General features: G+C 45.0%; 1 pseudogene; it reads left to right on the top strand.

Moving 5' to 3' along the window:
- The window catches only part of LOC123080822 (polyubiquitin-like), a 121,074-nt pseudogene that overhangs the window by 18,325 nt on the left and 78,156 nt on the right, over nucleotides 1-24,593 (top strand).

Raw genomic sequence — 24,593 nt, forward strand, 5'->3', positions numbered from 1 at the left:
ACAGTCGACCGAGCGCGGAGAATTTGACGGAATTCATCCAAAATAGCTCCAAATATGAACACAAAATTAAATATCTATGGTCAAAGAAACTAAAAACCGATCGTCTGAATGAAACCATAATATCGATGTGCATGTTTTTTGGGTAGACCTTGCCTCAAATCAGCGCATCGTTGTGTGCAAATTCATATCCAGGGTGTACCCAGCCTAAAGGAGCCCATATGTGCATTAGGAGAGTACCCCGCGAGATCGATAGCATCACTCGGGCGTGGGCTAGTGAAAAACTGCCAAATCAAGCATTCCCTGGGAGCGAGGCTCATAACTGCTTTAAAGTCTGTGCAATGCAGGTCTAACAGTGAATGCAGACAATCAAACCAGCCCAATTCTTCTAGCGTGGACCTGATTGAAGTGTATGCGGGCAATCAAAAACGCTCATAGTGACAAATATCCACACTTGCCCGCTTCTTTCGTAATCGCATGAGATATGCGCGTATCTAGTACTCTATATCTTGACCAATAATGGACAATTTAGACTGAACATACAAGCCTCAAAAATATTTTATATTAATATATAAACAGAGGGAGTATTTGATAAGCAATAGAAAGACATCAAAAAACATGCTTGGAAGTCTTATGGTCAAAACCTCTGGTACAGAACTGCTTGTCGCCGCTACAACCCTCACATGCGCAATACATTTTTTTTCCGAAAAAACTTTCGATTTATTCATCAACTGTTAAGGTAGTGCAAAATATGCCAGAAATAAAATAACATACAGGTCCATAGACTACCTATCGACGACTACAAGCACTGGGGCGAGGCCAAGACGCGCCGCTTTCATCGCCTCTCCCTCACCAGAGCCAGGCAAGTCTTGTTGTAGTAGACAGTCAAGAAGTCGTCCTGCTAAGGCCCTATAGGACCAGCACACAGAGCAACAACCATCGTCAGGGGCGGAGCTACGCACAGCTCGCGGGTGTCACTAGCATCGGGTCCAATTTGCACATGCTTAATATAATCCATTGATTTAGTGTGTAGGCCATTGATTGTTTGACACGTAGGCATATGTTCGTCTATGTGGACACCGGGTAATTTTGAGTCTAGGTCCTGCCCTGACCATCGTCGATGAAGAGAAGCGTAGATTGGAAGGATCCAACCTATAGACACATGAACATCGACGAGCGAAGACCATATCCACATGGATCTACTAAAGACAGACGCCGACCGAATCGAGATCTGTCAGAGACAAACCTCCACACGCCCTGCAATAATGATAGAAACACCAATGGAACGGGGCTAGAAAGGGATAATCTTATTCCATCTTGGGAGAGCCCCCGATGATTCGCCTCTTCGACCAGGACACAAAATATAAGAAAAAAAAAATAGACGAAGAAGCCTTCCTGCTGGCAAAGGCTAGGATCCATTGCACCTCCATGGTCCTAATGCCACAGAAGACGAGGCAGACCGATGACAATGTTGACGAGAGGCACAAGAAAACTGAGCGCCGGTTCGAGGAGGCGACCAATCCAACAACATACCCGTGTAGCTTTCTTGCAGGGCTTCATCACATCCACAATATCAGTTTGGAATTTTCAAATATTCTTTTTTTGAACCAATACACATATCTCTTTTTTTGAACACAGTACAGCCGCAGACGCTTATATACACACACATACATTTATCCTTATCAATACACAAACATAGACCCTACCCGTATGAGCAGTGCCGAATCTAGGATACTAATGGAGGATGTGCTCAAACTCAACAACGAGAATATTAAATGTCAACTTAAAGAAAAAACTGTTTCATAATATTTTTCTGAACAACCTTAAATAATCTCAGATTACTGCTGGAAACATGAACTATTTGCATGATTTTTTTTCTATATTTGCAAAATATTATATTTGGAACGAAAATTTGGATCTGTATAGCAAAATAGCCACCTCCTAGGCTTGCGTCCGCTCGGGTTGGCTCGTGGCTCCGGTGCGGGGCGACAACTGCAGCTTGCGGTGCGTCCGCTCGCTAGAGTTTAAGGCATGGAGCTTCGTGTTTCGATCCCCGCATGGCCGCGTACGTTGCTGTTGGCGGCTGTGCCCATGCGTGTGTGAGAGCCATGGAGTACATGGGTTGAGACTTGAGACATGAGAGCTAGGCTAAGTAAGGACCGTGCTAGTAGTTGAAAAAATTGATTTACTGGAGGGTAGGCTTGAGCCTGTTAAAGCCTGCTTAGTTGACTCGCCTCTGACTATGAGCATCCCTGAGGGACTGAGCCAACATATCATTTTAAGATTACGAAGTTACAAAAGGCGCCTCGTAGTTGACGGAAATGTCTCCTTCCACTGAACACGTGTCACCGGAAATCCTGAGGAAAAATAGAAATAATGCGAGTATCAGTAATTGAACCCTGTTGGGTTGGGGATACCATTGTCCTCCTAACCATCCAACCACAGGTTGGTTCGCCAACACGCATGTCTTCTACTCCCTCCGTTTCTAAATATAATTATTTTTAGAGATTTCAATGCGGACTATATATAAATGTATATAGATTTGTTTTAGAATGTTGATTCACTCATTTTGCTCATCTCTAAAAAGACTTATACTTTTTTTGAACTTCTAAAAAGACTTATACTTAGGAACGAAGAGAGTACTTATGTAAATTTTCATGTTTGCCGTCAAAATATCACATGAGTTTGATAAAGTGATATTTTCTCGTTTCTTCGGTCAAAAGTCATGTCTTTATGTAACTCCTCACGACGGTTCCTTCCTCTCCCCTTTGTGGCGAAAGACCGCGTTCAGTCTCCTACCTCCGCAAGCGAGGCCGCGAGCTCTCGCCTAATCCACCACTTCGGTGACTGGTGGGGGAGGGGATCCCGGATCTCCGCCTCAGTTATGTAGTTAGGGTTAGGATCTGTGTTCCCCATGTCGTGGTTTGGATGGGAGCGACCTCGGCGGTTGGAATAAATTTTCCCTGGTCTCGGCTCCATCTCGGAGCGCCATGGCAGCGAGGTTGAGGGAATCCATGGGAGATTGTCTTCTGTTTTTTTTGCTGCTTCAGCATATCTGGTGTCCTCTGGTGGGCTGCTGGTGGTTGCCCAAAGCGGCACCGTCCATGTGCATGTGAAGACTATGGATATGGGATGGTGGTATGTGAATGACGGTTCCTGTGCTGTGCCTCGACCACGGCGGCGGCAAGCAGTGGTTCTCGGATGCGAGGAGTACGGGGATGTCCCCCGGTCGACGCGCCACGGCGAATTCGGCTTCGCCAACGGCAAGCCTTTCAATCGGCTCACAAAGCCCAATTTGACAATGGTACTTCCTCAACTCGGGCGATCGTATGTGGTGGCGATGACAAGTGCAGTTATTCCTAGAAACTTTCTTGTTTTTTCTATTTTCTGCGGTAATATTCTACGAGTGTTTTTCAACTCATATCTTCCTTTGCCCTTTCTGAGCGATTCCATTTGTGTGCGTTGTACTGCAACTTGTGATGAATGGACCAATGACAATATTCTCAAAAAGAGAAGTCATGTCATGGTGTGGGGCTAGGGCCAACGTCGTCTGCGTCTCTACAGTTGGCTTCCTTCCCCCACACACCTCTCCTTTTTTTTTTCTATATTGTAAATATTGTATAACCCCCGTCTTTCCTCTCCTCTCCTTTTTTTCCTAATCCTTCTAAAAAAATGAAAACCCTCTTTCTGTCTCTCTCGCTTGCACCGCTCTCCTTCTTCCACCGCCGCCGCCGCCGCGCCGCCCTACTCGAGCGGTGCGGACGGAGATCTTCCTCCTCTCGGTAGGCCCTAATCCGCTCCCTCTCCCTTTCATCTTCTTCGTCCGCGCCGTGAGTCCTCCTTCTTCTCCGTGTGCATCCGCCGCTGCTCTAGTGTTCTTGAGAGCCCTGCTGCTCTAGTGTAGGCTACCGAGATGCATCCGCCCTTGTGTTTGCTGCGATGCCCCTCAAAAACAGCCCTGCTGCTTTGATTGTGATGCCTGTGTTCCTCACAGCAGTTTTTTTTATGCCATTGTAGTTGGTGCACCACTGTTTGATTTTTTTATAATGAATGTAACTGATTTCCATCCCTAGGATCCACCGCCGTGCAATTGTTCGCATGTGGATTGGGTGAATTTTAGCCTCTCTAGATCCTACAGTCCGTGTCAGGTAGGATTACATTGAAGGGTTGCCTGGTCTCATGGATTACAGTAGATCTTAGGATTATAATTGCCCATCATTGCTTCTCGCGAAAGAAACTCTTCATCTAGAGATCGGTGATATACATGGCAGTTCTTGTTATTGTACCCTTGGTCCTCGCACCACAGAATATAATAAGTTAGACACTTACTATATTTGAAATTTTGTTTTGTTTGTATGCACAAGATAAAAAGATTGTCCAAAATCGTTAGATATTCTAGAACTCCCTCTGTAAAGAAATATAAGAGTATTTAGATAACTACTTTAGTGATCTAAATGCTCTTATATTTCTTTACGAAGGGAGTAATTGGCATATCAATTACTGACTGTCACAGAGATGCCTGCGCAGAATCCTTTACTAACATGAAAATCAAATCCTTGACAGACTGCCTGCAAGAATGCCACCGAAGAAGCGCCTGCACCTGTCGCCCGCTCTTCCCAAGCTGGAAGACTATGTCGAGGAAGCTGCTCCTGCTGTCTCTACCTCTGGCACAGAAGGTAGCATGGATGGTGAGGACGATGCATACGCATCACATTCTTTGTTCTGTACGGGGTCGTTGAGCGGCTTGTTTATGTTTGATGGGCTTGGCAGATTCTGAGGAGGAAGTTGGCGACAGCAGCAGCAGCGGCGGGGACAACGAAGACGGTGGCAGCCATTCGTCGCAGATTGACGGTGCCGACATGGACGAGTAAGTGATCGGAGTTCTGTTTTTAGACAGTTTTTCTGTTTTATATGTGTGTTTCCTGCAGTTAATACTAGCTGCTAGAGTGCTAGGTGCAAATCAGCCCCTCGATTGCTGCTAGGATCAGTGCAATATCCTGTTAGGAAAGCATTTTGCTCACCTGATAAACTCTATTATCAGATTCTGGAACACATACTTGGTCAACTTAGACCCCTCAGCTGGCTAAATGAATCAAATCGACACTTCTTCGGCCTGTCAAATATAAGTTTCCAGTGTTAAAGTACTCCTCAGGGGCTAATTGTCCCATTATGAACACTTATATTGTAGCTACATATTTCTTTGAAAAAGGAACTAAAATATTGCAGAACACTTGTAACTGTTCTATTAATTTTTATTCTGTAATTTATATGCCAATCGGTAATTGAAGATGTGATTTTCATGTTAGTCAAGGCTTATAAATTGTTTATTAGTCTTGATCCTTGCAATCAATGCAAGTTGTAATCAAGCCTTATAATTATGTTATTGTGATTGCTTGTTATATCCTATCCACGGAAAAAAGCTTATGTCTATTAGTTGGTATTTTTTCTGGACAGAACATTACATCATTATACTGAATCTTTTCTGTTCACAATGAAAAACATTTGTCCGAACAACAAGCAATAGTTGGTTGATTGGACTAAAACCAGATATGGTTTGTACATGTGTGCTTTCTGCTTCTTCTCCTGTTTTTATTTATTTGAGCTGTTGATTGCTTAGAAAAAGAACATACGAACAACCCCCTCCATAAAAAATAGTGCACACTATTACCGTGTTAATATTGAAAAGCTTCCAAACCTGCACACAAAGCTAGCCTGTGTTTTCGCCATGATTGTTCTTCTCCAGCTATATTGGCCATGCAAATTCGTTAAAGTGTGGGATTAGTGAGTTGTCTTTGTTTGTAGTTGTACCTTTGTTTTTATATATGGAGGATAATAAACAAAATAGCCTTTCCCCTTTGATTTGGTTAGTCGCATGTAAATTCACCTCATGCACATCTAACGATATGCTCATCGAATACAATTGTGATGAGAGGGAATCGAGGTGTAGGGGTGTGTGATGATCGATAAGGAGGAAAGTGGGTGAAATTTTATGTTTGTCCCGACATGATAGGTAGCGAAGCTTGCTGAAGGCAAGTCATCATACGTGGAGAAGAGTCTTGTTTCCACTGCCGCAAGAATAGAACGGTGCACCATTGTTACTACACAGTAAGACATGTGTTGAAGTTGCCGCATGTCCTATATGATTATCCATACTAAGATGTCACCATCCATCGTTGGTGGTGATTGGGAACATGGTAGATATCTGCTGGGCACGCGCATGACATTTGTTGCTACACGGTTAAGAACATGTGTTAACCGAATAGAAGTATCACTTGATGAATACTTATAACTAGTCTCTTCAATATACAGAACTGAGTGATACCATGTGTATTTTTATGGTTGCTCAAATCTTGAACTTTGCATGCTAAGCTTAGTGGATACCATGTTTTTGTAGAAACAAGATATTTACAGAGTAGATTTCTCTTCTTGCTTGGATTGTTTCTTATTTAGACACTTCCTTATAGTATCTGCTGGAATTGTTCACGTTTTTGTGCATTGTTCTGCAGCCTAAATATTGTCCAATAATTGGTGTTTTTTGGTTTGCTAGCCCATCCAAAGTGCACATCTTTGTCAAGAATCTTGCCGGCAGGAAAATCTGTCTCAGAGGGGTCCACTTGACAGACACCGTTTACACCATCAAGGCAAAGATCCAGGAGCAGTACCGCCTCGTCTTCGACGGGGTGCAGCTGGAAGACAGCCGTACATTGGCTGATTATGGCATCAAGCATGATTCCACGCTTGACCTCCAAGAAAAGATGCAAATCTTCGTGACGGAGACGCTGAAAGGAAGGACCATCACTCTTCAGGTCGACAGCCTAGACACCATTGACAAGGTGAAGGCCAAGATCGAAGACATTGAGAGGTTTCCCAAGGTCCAGCAGTGCCTCATCTTTGTCAACAAACAGCTAGAGGACGACAGGCGCACCTTGGCTGACCACAACATTTCGAAAGGGTCCACTCTTCTCCTCATACTCCTCCCGTGTAGGCCAGGAGAAAGTAGGATGATCCAAATCTTTGTCAAGTCCCTGGACGGGAAGACCCTGACCCTTGAGGTCAGGAGCTCGGACACTATCATCAGTGTTAAGGTGAAGATCTATGAGAAAGAGTCCATTCCCCCTAGACAGCAGCGCATCCTCTTTCGTGGCGAGCAGCTGGAGGACCAGCGCACCCTGGCGCACTACAAGATTCAAAGCGAGTCTACCATCACTCTGGTGCTCCGCCTTTGTGGTTGCTGAGCTGGATGGCCTGCCGTTCATCAACCAGTTTTATTTTGCTGGAGCCTTCCTTCCAGTAGTGGCGCGTTATTAGTAAACTATCATTCTAGTACTATATGTTAGTATAGATATGCTCCGGGATTGTTCCTTCACAGTACAAGTGTGGTGTGTTATCACTTATCAGTAAAACTACGTACTAGTATCATTTAGTAGTATGTTATTAATGTGTTGAGTAATTCTTTTTATCCATCTATCTAGAGGAACTACTATTAAGAGTCCCTGGCTCTGTAGTGTCATCAGTTGATTGAGAATACAGTCTATATGCAGTTTAACCGACAAATAGCCTCCTTTCTGTACTCATTTATTTCATTTCTCCATTCATACCCATTGCAATTAAATTCTGTATCCATGTTTTCATCTATACCATCACAGTTAAAACTTGAAGTGAGGAGGATCATAACAGTGTGATTGCATGTTTCTTTTTACAAAGAAGATTTATTATTGCATACTGTGAACCACATGAATGTCATTGACTTCGAATTTGGACTGCAAATAAGAGTTGGAGTCTAAGTTGTCCTCGTCCTTGCCATTGGAGGAGAAAGAGGAGGACGGTGGTGTGAGGACAACGATGGGGCGTGGTGTAGGAGCCGTGGAGGAGGACAAGGAGACGTTCGCCGAATAGGCCCCCCTTAGCCACCATGGAGCATTGGTGGCATAGGACCTTATGTGGATCATGGTGGGTGACGTGGCATTGGGATTTGGGCTGCAAGGTCTTGGGCATTTGGGCTGCAAGGTCTAGGGCTTGAAGGCGGATTGGGATTTTGAGGGCCGATGACGGGGTAATTTATAGGAGGGGAGGTTACGGCGCCAATGGTTGGGCCATGCGTGCTCTTTTAGAAGGATATGTAGGCTTTAGGGATAAGGACTATTTTTGAAAAATTTGAACAAATAGGGAATAGTTTCAGGGGTAATTCTTTGAGGTGTTTAATATTGTAGGGAAGGGCTACTTGACATTTAACTTCAAACCGGTTTGTCAAATGCTCCGCCATGAAAAGTAAAATCAAAATAAATAGTAAAACAATTCAAAAATTTATGAATTTATTTTGTGATAAACTTTAACAAATGTTTTGTATGCTTACAAAATTTCAGCACAAATGACATGCGTGGAAGGCGTGGCAAAAAAATCCAGCACTCCAAACTGTTTTCAAACTAGCATTTTTGGAAACATCGATTTTGTTTTTTTGTCACGACTTCCAAGAATGTCATTTCGTGCTAAAATTTTGCAAGCAAACAAAACATTTGTCTAAATTTACCATAAAACAATTTCAGAATGTTTGAGTTTTTTTACTATTTTTTTGGTTTTACTGTTCATAAGGGAGCATTTGAGCTCGGATGTAGATACCCCATGTCCGCGTTAAAAGACAAACAACTAAGCTAACAAGCCAGCTCTTTATAACTTCTCGGGAGTACATTTTCTGCTAACTTTCCCTGATAGCTGAAATACGTAGTAAGTTGTCACAAATCCAATTCAGCTCTATGGATCATATGCTCCTGCCCACCAAAATGGATTTTGCAAATGTCCATTTAAAAAAAATAACAGATATGTTTATTGTCATACCAAAATGCTACCTGCAAATTTTAACGAGGAAAGAGTATTTTGATCTCTGCAAAAAAAAAGTCAAACGACAAATGCTACACTTATTTGTTTCTCACCAATGAAGCACAATCATCCTGTTTCGCATGAAAATTGTCAAGCACGGTTGTTACACTAACAAAAACATGTACAAAAATCAGAATTTTTAAATTTTATTTACTATTCTCTCCGTTCCAAAATTCATGTCTTAGATTTGTCTAGATACAGATATATATGATATTAAAACGTGACGTGTACATCTGTATTTAAACAAATCTAAGACAAGAATTTTAGGACGGAGGGAGTACGTATTATTTTAAAGGGTTTTTATCACTTTAGCCACTAGTTGTGCCACACTACTCACTTTTGCCATTAAAATGTTTTAGTACTCAAAAATGCCACTATTCGTTAGAAACACACTCAAAAATACAATTTTCTCACGTTACCGTCAGTCAAAGGCTCGTTGACCGCGCTATATGACCGAAATGCCCCTGGTTCCATTACATGTGGGCTCATTTGTAGCGAGGAGGAAAAGAAAAAAGCAAGGAGGGGAGTGGGGATCGAACCTCGTACGTTCAACCAGAGCAGGTAATACACGCGCGCGTAGCAACCATGTTGGACGATGCATCTATCTATTAATTATGAAGATCTACTTCTTATAGTGTAATTGGCTTGACCTGATTAAGCTGACCGATTATACCTAATCCTATCCCAAAACTACTCGTACCTTTCCCTATCCACTAGCAGCCGCAGCCACAAACCGCCGTCGCCCGCCGAATTCCTCCATTCGGGTACGGCCGGTCGCCTGCGCAGCTCGGCGTGTCTCCACTCGCCGCAGCTCCGACGCCTCCTGCCCCACGCACCTCCACTCACCGCAGGTCCGGCCTCCCTCCCGGCCAGCATCGCCACGTGACTCCCATCTGACTCCTCAGTTCTGCCTCCGCCCGTGATTGCTTGAAGAGAGGTTGTTCCACGGCAATGGCGACGGACTACAGGGCCGAATCAGAGGCTTGCCTCGGCCACCAGATGGCGCTAAGTGTATAGGTCGCAACCTCTGATATTCCATCAGGGTGAGTATGCTATTTATTAGGATGATGCGTGTGTGTTCATAGTAGCATGTAGCGGTCGAATTTGTTGTGTATAATTAATAGTGACTAACTGCACACAATTTGGTTATGTGTTCATGATGATTTAGGATGGATGAGGAAATTGCTTGTATGCTGTCCGTTAGGATGGAAACAACTCGTCTTAGTAGCAATGGCCGCAAGCGATATGTTGGTGGCTTTGATTATCCTCTATTTGGCGGCCTTGATTATCCTCTATTTGTCGAATCCAACTAAGCCGTTGACCCTGGCTTCAAACTACAAGCTCCAGTATTGAGGAGGCCAAAAGGACGACCGCGGCACTACTAGGAAAAGGGCTACTAATGGCGCACCTAATTTGGCCATTAATGATGCATTAGTGGTGCGCCATTAGTAGCACGCCATTAGTATATTTTACTAATGGCGCACCACTGGTGCGCCATTAGTATCTGGTATACTAATGGCGCACCCCGGATGCGCCATTAGTATATACAACAGTGCGCCATTAGTATGCCTCCCAGGGGGCCATCTATACCCAGGTGCTTTGGCATACTAATGGCGCACAACAACGGGATGCGCCATTAGTAACTTCGGCATACTAATGGCGCACTGTCCAGTGATGCGCCATTAGTATCCTCTGGCATACTAATGGCGCACTATGATGTGATGCGCCATTAGTATGAATATTAGGTTTTTTTATTTTTTTATTTTCTGTTTTTTGCACAGGTTACAAAATGTATAATTGGACAAAATATAGACAGCACACATCAACAACAGATTCATCGAATACAATAGAAGATTAGTCTCTGAATACAATTCATCATTTTAGTCTCCGAATACAATTCATCATATTAGTCTCCGAAATCAAAAGACCGAACAAAGATAGAACATTACAAGTCTCGAGACCGCGAGTAGCGAGTTTGTCGAAATTAATACTAATCCTAACAAGTCCTACTAATCATCATCATACAACTTCTACTCGTTATTAATAACAAGTCATACGATCATCATCCTGATAGTCATCGAACCAACCCTACTTAATTGTTCTTAGCACATGATCATCAGTATTAGGCAGGACCTAAAATACCCTATTTAAGGTAAAATAGCATAAAACAATATAGACCCTGACTCTCCATTATGGAGAATGGAGATCATCCTGTCTCCAATTCTTGCGCGGCGCTTCCTTTTGCTTCCAAGAACCTCCTTACGACTGTCCATACATTTTTTCCATTCTCTGATTAGCATGTCTCCACTTCTTCTAGAAATCCGGTATGGACAGTTGAGATTTGTAGGATGACCTGGATATAAGTTCAAAACTTGAAGGCTGTCATTCTGATACATCAAATGAGGCACACAATCCTCTGGGATTCTCTGTTGAAAAACATAGTAATAACTTCATAGTTAGCAATGATGTACTAGTTTTAGAAGTATGCAAAAGATGCACGGATGTCGTAATAGTGAAATCTTACCAGGGTATCTCCATGGTAGTTACCGTAGTTCAACACGTGCACTAGTGGCACGTATTGACCATAATGTTGAGGAGTTTGATTGTAGATATTGTAATTCTCAAGATCAGTACAAAATCCGACCAGATGATTTTTCTCCTGATAAGTTAACTCGGAGCCATCGGTGTAGTGGGTTTTGTCTACCATTTTCCGCACATTTTTTGAACAATCAAAATAAGCTGTCAATGGAAATAAGTTGTCAACTATTTTGAAATAAACAATATAGATTAGTTAATAATTAACTATGTTTGAGAAACTCACATAGCGGTAGAACTGGAGGCGTATCAACAAGGACCCAAATGTCCATATTGTCTTGGTCGATGCCAGGATCACCAAGATCCATGGTGACAAGCATACCCTCATCAAAACCATACATCTTGCAAAATGCTTCCCAATTTTTGCAACCAAAATGGGTTACGCTCTCAGCATTATACAGATTTACTTCAAAATCCACATCATGATGTGTCCTTAGGTGAATTTTCTTCGTTTCAAAATTTTCATGATCTTCAAAATCCATCCTCTCCAAGACATAGCGTCTTGCATGGCATGGGATAAACTATACTCGAATTGTAAAAGATGAAATTACACGTTGGAATAGTTGAAGTCATGCTTAATTATGAAAAAAACACTTGTCGTCGTTGCATACCGTTTCAACTTCGAAGGTCTCCTCGAGCTTAATGCTGAAGCGCCGATCATCGTCCAGGTGAGGCCTGTCGCACAGACCTCGACCGTCGTGGCACCAGTCGCACTCCCCCGAGAGACTTTCGTCGTCCGATGACGACATTTCCTATGTTCATAATTCAAAACTACATCATCTCTGTTGGGTCCAATAAGATAATCCACAGTGTGGTGAAAACACGCCCATCCAAATAGAATATGTGGTATGGGCTTTTTTAGTAGGTCATCCTAACAGATTAGGGTTTATCGATGACGAGCAACTGACATTAGTAATAACTATGAGTAGATATCACACTTCTATATGAATAACACAAGAGGCAGCTGATCCTACTTAATTAACTACTAAGATACCCCGGCCCATGCATTAGTCACAAGTACCCCATATGTCCTATTTTTAGCAAAGTCATGCTAAAATTCACGGAAAATTTCAGCATGACCTTTGCTGAAAATAGGACATATGGAGTACCCGAATTTGCCGGAACGGAAGTTAATCGACATTCCGGCAAACTCAAGGGCCTCTCGGGTGGACAAGGCAAAAAAGGCCTCCATCACAACATGGAAAATACACCAAGCAGTATCATCTCCAAGCAGTATCATCTCCAAGCAGTATCATATTTGTAATGACTGAAAATATTTACTTCAGGAAATATTTACTACTGTAGTTTCTGTTACAAACAAAAAAAAACTGAAGTTTGTCCTAGCTATATTTCAGGATGATTTTTCAGTTGCTCATGCTTTTTACAAATTGTAGTTACTGTTTTTTATACCTAAACAAAATTGCCCTAGCTATATTTGCTACTGTTTTTATACCTAATTTTTTGCTACTGTTTTTTTAATTTGCTACTGCTTTTTTTATTTGCTACTGTTTTTATACCTAAACAAAATTTCCCTAGCTATATTTGCTACTCTTTTTTTATTTGCTACTGTTTTTATACCTAATTTTTTTGCTACTGTTTTTAAAATTTCCTAAAAGATTTCTAACTTTGCTAACTGTACTGTGCTAGATTTGCCCTAAAATCTATGCACAAAAACACAGAGAAGGCATTAGGCATTACACAAAAACACAGAGAACTGCTATAATGTACAACAGGCTTTTGGTTTCTGGAACCATTTCATGCCCAAGTGATCTGATCCTTGTACTTTTGCTACAATGATACAGTGATACAAGTAGAATATGAAGGCATTAGGCATTACAACAAAATGAACAGAGCTGCTATATTTACAACATGCTTTGATACATACACCACCAAAGTCCAAAGAGTAACCACTTATTAGCTACCAGGAGTAAGTAACTAACTAAATACACGACCAGAGAATAACTCACTTTGCCTCTCACTTGCTTCCTTCACCTCAGAGCGATCTTCTCTTATTACTACTCCTGCACAACATTGTCATAATTTTTATTATCTTCACAACCAAGGTACTGCATTCTGTAACAACCAACTACAAAACTACAAATCAATCAAGGACATGTGGTTATTTCCTCCGCACTACATTTGCCATGCTATTTTACAGAACAAACAAACATTTTGCCACCTTGATACATAAAAGGAATGTACACATGTGCAGTATGAGATCCTGTTAACTCGTTGCAAGACTGAAGATGGACCAATGCTAGTGCCATCAGAACTGAGTTATTCAAATTCAGGATACTGAAATGCTAAAACAGTCTGCAGATTACTACTGCCCATGGTGGAGAGTAAAAGGGACCCAGCATAACTTAAATACGACCTAGTAAAAGGGACCCAGCATAACTTAAATACATATATGCAGTATGAAATCATGTTAATTAGTTGTAGCACTGAAAATAGACGAGTGCTAGTGCCATCGGATACCAGTGCTCACAACTGAGTTATTGAAGATTCAGAATGCTGAAATGTTAAAACAGTGTGCAGATTACTGCTATCCATGGTGGAAAGTAAAAGGGGCCCAGTATATATAACCTTAAATACAAACTAGTTGAGATCAATAGATCAAACACATTAGCACGGACGTTACGAATTGCCATAAGCAGAGCAGCAGCTACACCAGACAGTGGTAACTGTAGTGTGGTACAATAAAGCACAAAGAGTAGCCAAGCCAAAAATAGCCATGAAGTGAGTTGCTGAAACTGTCCTTTTGGTGCATCACTAAACTAGTACTAGCATCAGTATATGCTCCGTGTTCCATTACTAGGGGGACGCACGTTACAGCCCAAGCACTGATAATGTATAAACAAGCTTGCAACAGAAACAAACTTGCTAAAATCTGTGGTTGCTCGCATAGGGACAGATTGTTGTATTAGGAGCAGAGAGGGAGAGGTGGGAAATGGAGGCGGGGGTGATTTGGATGGGGTACCTGCGGGCGTAGAAGACGGGGGCGTCGTCGGGGAGAGACGAGGACGACGGGGCGGCGGGACGGCGGCGTCGGGAGAGGAGAGGGCGGCGGGGCGGCGGCGTCGGGAGAGGAGAGGGCAGCGTCGCGGCGTCGGGGCGTCGGGGCGGAGACGAGGACGACGGGGCGGCGTCGAGGCGGCGGGGCAGCGGCGTCGCGGCGTCGGGGCGTCGGGGCGGAGACGAGGACGACGGGGCGGCGTCAAGGCGGCGGGGCAGCGGCATCGGGAGAGGAGAGGGGAAGGGGATCGAGGGCGAGGGCGAGGGAGAGAGGGGATAGGTTATCCAACAGGTACATCCATACTAATAGCGCACCACCCCTCGGTGCGCCATAAGTACGTCCATACTAATGGCGCACCTCACCCTGGTGCGCCATTAGTTTTTTTTTTATTTCTGCTCGAGCCTACAGGTTATCTTCCACCTGACTTGATCCACACCAAGTTCCCTATACTAGCTCGACTGGTCAGCAGCCAGTTCTCACACCAGGAGGTCCTGGGTTCGATTCCTAGGCTCCACAAATTTTTTTTATGCATTTAAAATGCTGTTTGATATTTATTTGTGTTTAAATATGTTCAAACTTGTTTAAATCATAACGGTAATATTTTTTTTATAAGATAGTAATAATTATTTAAAAAATATCATCAAACAGTAATGCCGGTGGAGCGGGGGAGGGTGCGCGGGGTGTGGGGGGCCGGTGGATCGGGGGGTGCTCGGCGGCGAGGGGGACCGGATCTGGCGAGGTGGGATAGCGATCGAGATGGAGGGGGATCGAGATCGAGTGTCCATGAAATTTAAAAATATTCATGATAGTTCAAAAAGTGCCCATGAAATACAATCGAGAAATGAAGGCTACGATTTAAATACAATCGATCTTAGCTAGCTAGCTATCTGTTCACAATCTTCTTGCCCTTCTTTTTCGCAAATGGAGTTCTTCTGTGGAACGGACGTCCTTTAGGTAGGGTGGTCCTTAGGGTGACTCAGCATCTTGTCTTTTTTATCTATCTCCGGATCATTTGCGTCATCTTCTCGCTTCTTCTCCTCCCTATCCGCGTGCCAACGCAGGAGCTTTGCTACCTTAGGGTCCGCGAAATACCGCTGCAGACGAGGAGTGATCGGAAAGTACCACACCACTTTTTGAGGAGCTTTCTTCCTCTTCTTGTATCGAGTGACGCCGCACACCAGACATATGGTAGACTCCGCGTGCTCGTCCCGATAAATGATGCAATTGTTCATGCACACATGGTATTTCACGTGCGGTAAATCCAGAGGACACACAATTTTCTTCGCCTCCTCCAAACTGGTCGGGCACTTGTTCCCCTTGGGAAGACGTTCGTGCCAGAATGACATGTTCTCGTCGAAGCATGCGTCGGTCATTTTGTGTTTTACCTTCATCTCCAGAGCCATGAGCGTTACTTTCAGGCGGGTATCCTCGGGCCTCCATCCTTCATACAATGGAGTAACCGCGTCTAACTCAAGTTGATCCATCTTGGCTTTCTCTCGGGCGGCAGCTCTTGCGTTATCCGTCTGCTTGAGAAGCAGCTCTTGAATATGAGGGTCCTGCACCCAGCCCATCGATGGTCCAGCGTCGTCTGCTCCGCCGGCATCATCATCTTCATGATCATGCCCGTCGTCTGCTCCGGCATCTTCCTCATCATCATGTCCTGCATCTTCTACATGATGACTGTGTACAGCATCACCGTCGTGATCATCTCCTGGGGATTCTTCGTCTTCTCGCCCGCCCGAGCCGCGGTGGTTGTCTTGCTGCCCTTCCTCATTTCTTGCCCGGCCCCATGGACGACTTCGTAGTCATCTTCATCACCTTGCCACCGATAGCCATCCATGAATTGAATGAATCTATGGTGGAAATGAGGTGAAAAAGAGGAGGCACCCGAGACAAGGAGGAGGTGGAGAGAATGAAGTGGGGAGAAAGTGAGTGTGGGTAGGAGAGGCTGTCCAAAATATCTTGTTGCTGCCCACTTACTAATGTCCCAGGGTGCGCCATTAGTATGTCTGGACGGGCGCACTAGTTAAAAAAAATTGATACTAATGGCGCACCCTGGGCCTGGTGCGCCATTACTAGTTACAACTAGTAATGGCGCACTGTGTCTGGATGCGCCATTAGTATGTTTGGACAGGCGCACTAGTTAAAAAAAAATTTTGATACTAATGGCGCACCCTGGGACAGGTGCGCCATTACTAGTTACAACTAGTAATGGCGAACTGTGTCTGGATGCGCCATTAGTATGTTTGGACAGGCGCACTAGTTAAAATTTTTTTTGATACTAATGACGCACCCTGGGACAGGTGCGCCATTAGTATGTTTGGACAGGCGCACTAGTTAAAATTTTTTTTTTGATACTAATGGCGCACCCTGGGCCAGGTGCGCCATTACTAGTTACAACTAGTAATGGCGCACTTCGTCTGGATGCGCCATTAGTATGTTTGGACAGGCGCACTAGTTAATTTTTTTTTGATACTAATGGCGCACCCTGCGCCTGGTGCGCCATTAGTAGTTTCAACTCTAATGGCGTATCAGAAGGTGGTGCGCCATTAGTATATACTAATGGCGCACCGCTTGTCTGGTGCGCCATTAGTGTCAATCCCATCTATAGCCCTTTTTCTAGTAGTGCGGAAGACTAGAATCAGATCTAGTACTGAAGGTGCTGGCCTTGGCCCTAGGAAAAGGAAGTGCAAGCGTTGCGGAGGCTTCGGCCACATAGCGAGAATTTGGAAAAATCCAGTTGACCCAGCATTTGGAGAAGATGAGGCTGACCTACATGCTGGAGATGCCCCTTTTGTGGCCGGAGAAGGCGACCCTGAGCCATCCATGGTTGCATGTTCTGCGGGGTAACTCCAAAACCTGTGCTTTCTATATTTCAACATCCATGGCTACATTGCTACATTCATGCATTTTCATTCTGTCCTATAATCTGAGTCATCAAGACTAATTTTACTTTCCACTTTCTAAAGAATTTGATTACATGTAAGCTATGACTATATTCTGTACAAAATTGATGCTTTATATTTCCATTTTTTTTTGCAACATGACCAACTTCTATACAGCTCAAGGAAAAGCGTGAAGAAGAAAACAGAGAAGAAAACCAATAAAAGAAAGAACAAGCAAGATGAACATTCAACCAGAACTGAAGGTTCCACAAGTGGATCTGTTGCATCTCCCATGCATACCCGAGTTGCACACAGATCGCTAGACAGCCCTGCCCAAAACAAAAGAAGCAAAAAGAGGCTACACATGTGAACATTTGTGTGATTGTGACCTTATAAGATTGTGAACCTGGACCTGTTTATTTTGAACCTTATGTTGAGAATTTGGACCTTTTACTTCAAACTAGCAAGTGGATGTGATTTGACCTTAATGTATGTTTGTGAACCTGAGACTTTTTGTGTGCTGAAAATCCAGGAAATGAACATTATGTTTGCTTGTGTGCCGAATGTTTTCAACCTTATGTACATGCGTCATGCTAATTTTTTTTAGAGAAATTTAGAGAACCATTTGTTGCTGTTGTTGCATGTACAACTCGAGTTTACTTGGTTTGTTAATAGCTATGCCTAGATATCATGTAAGGATATGTAGCGTATCTCCATTCATTAGTAAACTAGTGACCTTGGGTGTAGTGGCTAGCTCGTGCGAGCGCCTCACAGGAGGTCTGGGGTTTTACCCCTCTTTTGCCTATTTTTACATCCTAAAAATTATTTCCCTGCCCCTGACATGTCGGTCCCACAGTTCGGGAAGAAATGGAACCAGGGGCATTTCGGTCATCTAGCAGGGTCAACGAGCCTTTGATTGACGGTAACGTGAGAAAATGGCATTTTTGAGCATGTCTCTAACGGAACAGTGGCATTTTTGAGTACTAAAACATTTTAATGGCAAAAGTGAGTAGTGTGGCACAACTAGTGGCAAAAGTGATAAAAACCCTATTTTAAAAGTACAATTTATTAGGAAGCATATGCACTCCGGAGCTCCGACGAAGGAAGGGCCCCCGCGTATACTTAGGTTGCCAATTCGCGAGGTGATTATGGAGGTGGACTGCTCACAGTTGGTCAACCTCTGGAACTTGCGAGGCAATTCTAGATCGGTTGCTTCGCCCATCTTTAGAGAGTTAGCGGACTACGTCGTTACTTTTACTTCTTTCTCGGTTCGACATGTTGGCAGGGAGCAAAATGTGCTGGCCCATCTATGTGCTCAGCGTGCCTGTACACTTGATGGGACGGAATGCTGACTAGAGAGCAGCCCGGATTTTATCCGAACCAGCCTACGGGCAGATTGTAACCGACTACTGTTATTTTGAATAAAGTCTGAACTTCGATGCAAAAAAAAAATTGCTCCGACGAAGGAAGGGCGCCCGCGTCCCTCCTGGAGTGGGCCTCGAGGTGGGACCCATCCTGATGGATGACACCTGACATTCACAAATCACAAAGCATCTACCCTACCCCCACCTGAAATCAGGGGGGAGAGATTAGATGCTTTTGTAATTTGTGAATGTCACGTGTTATCCATCAGTGTGGGTTCACCTGCTAACCGTAAGACCTGGTCTCATATAATTTTTTCCCTCGAGGTCGGTCCCTTCCGCGTGCCGGATTGGGAGGAGATCCGAGCGAGATCAAAGCGAATCGTGCGGCGGGCGACAGATCGGGCGCGATGCCTGGAGCTGTCCAGAAGGAGAGTAGTAAAGAAGATTGCCAGCACCTTGGCAGGTGAGATCCCTTCGATTCTACATAGGGAAATCTCGATCGGATCGAGTAGGGCCGTGATTTCCGCTGATTTGGAGGGGGGCGCCTCGGAGGGACCTGCCATGTTTTCCTTTCACGATTTGAAGGCGGAGCCTGCAGCATTGGTAGATTCTTTACGTGATTTAGATTTTGGTAAGAGTAATCAGTGGGGGATGGCCAAGGCTATGGATTCGCCCCTGGAAGCTGACGTTTTTGATTCAAACAGGGATAAGAGAATGATTTCCGCTGTAATTATTAGCAAACGGCATATTCATGGCTTTTCAATTTTTGTTTAGAGTACTCCCTTCATTTTTTTTATACAAGACCACTATCAAAGTTACAGTTTGCAGCTATACAAGGCTACTAACATCAATCGAGATAAAATTAATGAGGTTTGTCTCATACTCCCTCCGTTTCCATTTACAAGTCCTACGCGTATACTTAGGTTGCCAATTTTATCACCCTAATATAAACTATATAATACAAAAATTATACCTTTTGGAAATAGAATATCTGAAGTTTATATTTGTATATATTTTGTAATATATGGCTTGTATTAGGTTGGTCAAATTGATGACCTAGGGGTACGCGCACACCCTGTAAACTGAAAGAGAGAGGGAGTACTAGCAACTGAGGATATTAATACCCCATGCATGCATGCGGGGGTGAGAAGGTTGGTTTGAATGCACCGCATTAATGAAACTAGTAGGAGTGAGAGAGTTGTCTTGTTGTGCATTAATTAACATGTCAATCGGGGAGAAAAGACTAGTTTGCAACATTGGCTTAAGTGGCTATTAGTTTCTACCTTGGTACCTGTAATATAGGTTTGTGGCCTTGTATACAAAAATGGAGGGGGTATCAATTTCACATTAGAGGCTGTGAGGAAGGGGATTTCGGGGATTTTGGCATGGGGAGAGTTTCCTGTTCATCAAACTGCTCGCTTGTAATTCCCCCTCTGTGCTCTGCTTCTCCCCTCTCGCGTCGAAGCTCAGGGGAGAGTGACATGGCGTGTTAGGGAATGGATAATAATAGGTCAGTGGGGGAGGATTTTGTGAGTTTGGTGGAAGCGAGGGGGGTGCTGGCTGCTGCGGCAGGGATGCATTCTCCACTGAACAATGTCGGGGATGGGATCTCCATGTTCCCGTCTACTCCTGATCGCTTGGGGTTGAAGGCGTCGCGGCGACCCCATGGCGAGGGCCATCCTCTTGTCATTGATATGGAGGCTGCTCGAAAGGCCGTCAGCGGCTATTTGGTGGTCGGTCGTCTCCTTTCCCCCTTTCCGGCCAACCCGAGGGTCATCGTCAACGAGATCCGGGCCACGGCATGGAAGAACCAAGGGGCGGTCATCATCCAAGAGGTGGCCAGCAACGACGGGAGGTTTATCCTCAATTTTGCCACTGAGGGAGACAATTGATTTGTGCTTAAGGTGAGCCTTGGCATTTCAAGCGGCGCGGTCTCATTTTCGCTAAGTTCGACGGCAAGGGCGACTCGGTGGAGGCTGACCTTTGCGTAATGGCCATGTGGGCCCAAGTACGCGATCTTCCATTCGAGCTCAAGACAGAGAGTATGGGTTGGACTCTCGGGGATTAATCGGGGGAGGTGCTGGAGGTGTCGCACCGTAATCATGTCATTGCGAAAAATTCCTGCGTGCGTGTGTAGAAATTTTATTGCATGAACCTCAAAAGAGCATTGTAGAGTTTACTCCTTTGGGTAGTTGAAAGATTGTTAAATTTGATATACGGTATGAAAAGCTACCTCTGTATTGTGAGTGCTATGCGATTGTAGGTCATACTTCTGATAGATTTTATAATATCCCTAGTGAGAAGAGAGTTGCTTGTTATCGAAAAAATCTTAGTGTCGAGGCATACTGGAAGGGTCAAGGCGCAAGTAAGAGGGTTCTTATCTTTGGGAACTCCTCTCGTGACGAGAAGAATGCGAGCTCCAGCATCGACAACAACAACAAGGCCAAGGCTATGGACATGGTCAAGGTGTCCACGGCTGTGAGTGGTCTCACGGTCTCCAAGAAGGGGGTTGTTGTTTCCGCCGTGGCAGTCGCCATGGCGACGACGGGGACAGTCCAGGCCGGTGTCCAGCTCCGCTGGGAGGGCCGGGCATAGGAGACCCTGGTGCTGGCTGTTGTTGGCGTTATGCCTTGTCAGGAGGACCGGGCGGATGTGTCTGGTGTTTTGGCAACCTTGGCCAGCAGGGCCAGGGGCTGGCGATCGATGGGAGGCGCTCCTCGCCTGGGTACACTGCCAGGACGGGGGGCTCGTTTCTTGCCGCTAGGACTCCCGAACTTGGTCGCTGATGTGGCCACAGGCCTTCTCCCTTCGGCTGGGCGTGAGCGCCTGGAGAGCCAGGTGGCGGGTGCATCCAGCAACACTCCTTTGGCGGACGTTGGCCAACTCCTGTTTCAACCAGGGGTACTGGTGGCCCTATCTAAGAGCATCTCCAGCAGGCACGCTAAACAAGCGCCGTGTCACAAATTTAGTCAGTTTAGCGCGCGCGCAACCCGGCGGGTGGCTCCAACGGGCGCGCAATAACCGCGCGTGCGGTATAAGGAGTTGGGCGCGCGGTCGGATTCGCTATCTTGCGCGGTGTATTTGGGGCGCCCGCTTCCGCGCGCGGCACACTCGAGCGCTCGCGCTGCACACTCGACCTTCTCCGCCTCCTACGCCCCGTGCGCGCCGGCGCCGGCGAACTGCACCCCATGAACGCACGCGCCAACACCCCGCTCACCCCATCCTATAGCCGCGACCCCTCCACCGCCGCCGCCGCGAACTAGATTGTTGGAATGGGAGAAGCACTTGTTCTTCTTGGACACATCTAACCTCAATGCGGCGCAAAAGGAGTATGTCAATCTTGCCTGTGAAGAAGTCTTGATCCAAAAAAGAGCCATGGTTCGTACAATGGGTGGCGGTGGCCTCGGCGCCATGGGTGGCGGTGGTGGCTTCGGAGATACTGTGGGCGGTGCAATGGGAGGCATTGCTGGCTTTGGAGCACCCCCGACGCTATGGCCACCATGGGAGGCATGAGTTTTGCTTCTCCCATGGAAGGCATGGGTGCACCTCCGGCCGCCATGGACGGAATGTCTTTCGATGTGCCTCCTCGCACACATTCCCATGAAGATGCCATTGAAGATCTTGCCAACACCGCGGGAGCTTCACGTGATGCGGTGCGCGATGAGGAGAGGGAGGAAGATTCATCTTCGGAGGCGGAAGAATCGTGTTCCGAAGATGAGGACGAGGACGAAGACGAGGACGAGGAATGATGTGTCTTTCATTTGTGTATTGAACTAGATTTGCATTTTGAACTTGGTTGGATGAACTTGTGGGCATGATTTTGAACTTGTGGGCATGAACTTTTCTTCATCAACTTGTTTGTGTTATATGTCATGTTCATTGCATTTTGAATGTTTCATCAACTTTATTTTGTGTTTAAAATGCCATATATGCAATGCACCGGCGAGTCGCACGCGCTGCATTTTTGCGCGCTGCTAGAGCGGCGCGCGCGCTGCATTTTAGCGCGGCTGCTGGAGCCAGCGCTACGCACCGCGCCAAACCAGGCGATGGGCGCGTGACAAATCAGTTTTTTGCGCGCGGCGCGTTCGGCGCCTGTTGGAGATGCTTTAATGCTGTTGCAGCAAGGATTTCGACTGGTGACACAGAAAAAGCTAATGCTTATTTTAAATTCAATGATGTTAAGAACCTGTATAGGATAGAAAGTGAGGGGAGACAGAGAGACATGAAGAGGCACGTAGGCAAGTCCTAGGTAGAAAAAGGACACATGCTTCTGACGCTCGTCCGACAGGTAGTGATTTAGAGTTTTCCTTCGAGAAAATCCTGGATAGCTACGAGCGCATTTTATACGGTGATATGTCCTCCAAGCGGGTGTGTACGGTAGAGTTGAAGAACTACAGGACGTGATGGGTGTGGTCATGCATGTTGCCAAAGAGATAGATGAGAAGGAAGAAGAGTATGTTCAGCGAGGGGTGGAGTCGTTTGGAGAAGAGAACGGTGATAATGGCGCATTGGCAGCCTCCGAGGAGGAGGTCCACCATACTAAATGAAAATCTTAAGATAGAACTGCCATGACATGCTCTCCCACACGGCAGTTCGCGAGCTCCTGGACCTACATGGGCGCACAAGAGCAGACTTAGTTTTTCTTTCAGAGTCCCGTTTGAATAAATGTAAAGCCGATGAGCTACGTCTTGTTTTAAATTTTGAATCTATGTTTGTATTGGAGTGTGATGGTCGGGCGGTGGCCTTGTTATGTTTTATCATAAGTCGAATAAAATTGGTTTGAACTATGTGTCGTCTTATTTTGTTGATGTTCTATTTATGGATGAAGATGTTGTACAGTGGTCGTTCACTAGCTTTTATGGTCATCCGAACAGGAAGAAATGATATTTATCTTGGGATGATATTCGCAACCTGCACGGTATGGGGGACCATCCTTGGGTGATTTTGGATGATTTTAATGAAATATAATATCCTTCAGAAAAAGAGGGCGGTAATGCGAGACCAAATGGAATGATGAGGGAATTCCGTGAATGTCTCATGGACTGGAGGATTTAGGTTACATCGGCGGTCTTTTTACTTGAAGATGTGAAATTTGAGAGCGCCTTGATCGGGCAGTGTGCAATGTAGGGTGGGCACAAAAAAATCCTCGTGCGGCCGTGATTAATGAACAACATGTTCATTCTAACCATCCCGCATTGGTACTAGACATGGATTATCTGGATAATAATATTTCTAGTCGACCTAAGGGGCGTGCAAAACAATTTGAAGGTAGGTGGCTAAAGGAAGAGACTGTCACTAAAATTGTTAAGGCATCTTGGGAAAAAGCTAAGTTAGCTGGTATTGGTCCTTCACTTGCTGATTGAACGAGAGTCGTGCACGCCGATTTGCACAGTTGGGATCCTGAAACTCTAAAGGGCCCGAAGCGCAGAATTAATCAATTTTAAAAAGAATTAGAGATTCTGAGGCGTGGGAATGAATACAGAGTCCTGTTGCCGACACAAGGAGATAATTGTGGCAATTGAGAACCTTTTGGACCAAGAGAAAATTTTCTGGCTACAAAGAGGCCGTACAAACTGGTTGATGCATGGGGATCATAATACGTCGTTCTTCCATAACACAGCCACGGTCAGGAAAAAGAGAAATAATATAAAGAAGCTCTTAGATGACTCGGGGATCTGGAGAGAACATAAGGAGGATCATATCACTGGTTATTTTTCAAAACTCTTCACATCAGAAGTTCGACATCTAACTCAAGAGTTTTGTCCCTTGTTCGTAGGAGAGATTCTACTGAAATGGACAATGCTCTTCTCGCCCCTTATAATGCTGAAGATGTCCGTACGACGTTGTTCGATATCGGGGACC

The sequence above is a fragment of the Triticum aestivum genome, chromosome 3D (assembly GCF_018294505.1).
Source record: "Triticum aestivum cultivar Chinese Spring chromosome 3D, IWGSC CS RefSeq v2.1, whole genome shotgun sequence".
NCBI classification, from domain to species: domain Eukaryota; kingdom Viridiplantae; phylum Streptophyta; class Magnoliopsida; order Poales; family Poaceae; genus Triticum; species Triticum aestivum.